We start from the raw sequence: 1,819 nt of genomic DNA on the forward strand, positions 1-1,819 counted from the left end.
TCGGGCGCCCTTTCCCAAGGGACGGAAGCAAAACATCCCATCTTTTTGCGTTTTCATTTCTCTTTTGGCCATTTGTCATTTTCTAGGTTTCAAGATGACGTGGCCCTTTCCTACCTTAAAGGGTTCCCTTAACATATATGTGTGTGTGTGTGTGTGTTGTGTTTGGGTTATAAATATAGCAATCTTCACGTTCCAGAAAGAAAGAGGGAAGAGAGAAAAAAAGAGGAGGAGAAAATGGGTTTTCAGGCGCATACCAGGGTGGTACCATCACAACTTCAATGTAAGGGAACGATGGTGCCACGCTGCGTGGTTCTGAAAACGTTCGCTTTTTTCTCCTTAATGAATCTCCCCTTTCTTTAACTTTTACTTCTTTTCGATTGCAAGTGCTTGCTTTATGTTTTTCTCCATGATTGGGGGATCATTCTCGAGCAATTTGCAGGAATGAAATTGGGGGAAAGCTGAATCCAAACTCAGTCCAAGAGTGCCCCTCTAAGCTATTTATGAAGGGGTAGGCCGTGTAATTCCAGGAAAGAATTTTTTTTTCAGGGGCGAATAAACAACGAGCAGATGGGATTTTGCTCAATTCTAATTGAGTTAAAAGAGTTCTATTGGTGTAGGATTTGCTGAGATGGGCGAGCAGTTTCGAAGCCCGATCCATGCTCGGCTTCGCCAATCTGCAAGGTATGGACTTTCGTTTGAGTCGAGTGTTTGTAGCAGCAGATCACTCCTCACCGCGTACAAAATTTTAAAGACAAGTCCTTTCGTTCTTTTAAAAGAAGATATGAGTTGGTGATCGAAGATATCAAATTGGATCACGGCAGAAAACATGCTGTTGGTTTGATGTCCTGAATGTTGTCTCGAAGTTATCTAATAATGAAACTAATCTTGCGTACGTTATCGGGGGCAGCTGAAAACATGCATGGTTGTTACAAGCCACGGGAACGTAAGTAACGATAATCGTGTGACACGATATGATACGGCCAGAGCCTTCGAGCAGTGGCACGAAATGCTGAAATGGATTAAACCAAATGATATTTCGGTCCCCCTTCTCAGAGAACTCGAAAGGGTAATTTTGTTTCATTGTCATGTCATGCATTCTAACATTGCTGGCAAGAACAGAAGTAGTTTCATGAAGTTGTTATCCTTTGATCAGATGATTAAGCCACTTACATATCTCTTGAAATCTCTCTTGTTCTGGTTTCTGCACACAGCTCTCTTTCAGGAGGTCTACAATCCTCTTTCGCACAAAAGAAGAGGAATTTGTTCATTTTTGGATTCTTGAAGGCACGTCGAGACGCATAAGATAGAGTCAGCTCAATATAAAATGAGCAACTACGTCCAATAGCCACTTTAATTTGTGCAGCCTCGTTGAAGCATCCTTTTATATGTGATGCCATGCGCTAGGGACTTATTTTAGGTATAAATATTTTGGGATGAGGTAAACTTTAACTCAGCCCGTAGCGCTCGCAGATTCTTCGAAAGTTTCTTCTCTTGGAAGATAATGCTTTAGGTTTTGCTACCCACACCGCATAAGATTGTGATAGTTCTGTACATGCACCACAGCAAATCGTGCAAGCAAAGATATCTTTGTAGTCAAACATGAACAGTTTTTGAACGTCCCTGCATGTCTGGAGAATGCGGAATGAGGAAGTCTGGAGCCACCATAATGCCCTTGCAGCAGTAACCCAGCGGCTGCCCTCACTTGATGGAAGAAGACGAACACACACACACACACTCGAGTCAAGCGAATTCAGGAGTAGAGATTTTCGCCATCGTTGCTGACCCCCTAACAAATGCGATCACAGACAACAAAATCAAC

At 42.6% G+C, this 1,819-nt stretch overlaps 1 long non-coding RNA gene across 1 annotated transcript; it reads left to right on the forward strand.

Annotated features, from left to right (window-relative positions):
• Positions 1 to 205: 205 nt before the first annotated feature.
• Positions 206 to 1,183, forward strand: LOC130138356 (uncharacterized). The gene is made up of 2 exons (XR_008816759.1): positions 206 to 508; positions 618 to 1,183. It is a non-coding gene; the product is annotated as an uncharacterized LOC130138356 (long non-coding RNA).
• The last annotated feature ends 636 nt before the right edge of the window (positions 1,184 to 1,819 follow it).

This window comes from Syzygium oleosum, unplaced genomic scaffold (assembly GCF_021117445.2).
Source record: "Syzygium oleosum isolate NSW1041296 unplaced genomic scaffold, Sole_v2.1 Sole_v2.06, whole genome shotgun sequence".
NCBI classification, from domain to species: Eukaryota; Viridiplantae; Streptophyta; class Magnoliopsida; order Myrtales; family Myrtaceae; genus Syzygium; species Syzygium oleosum.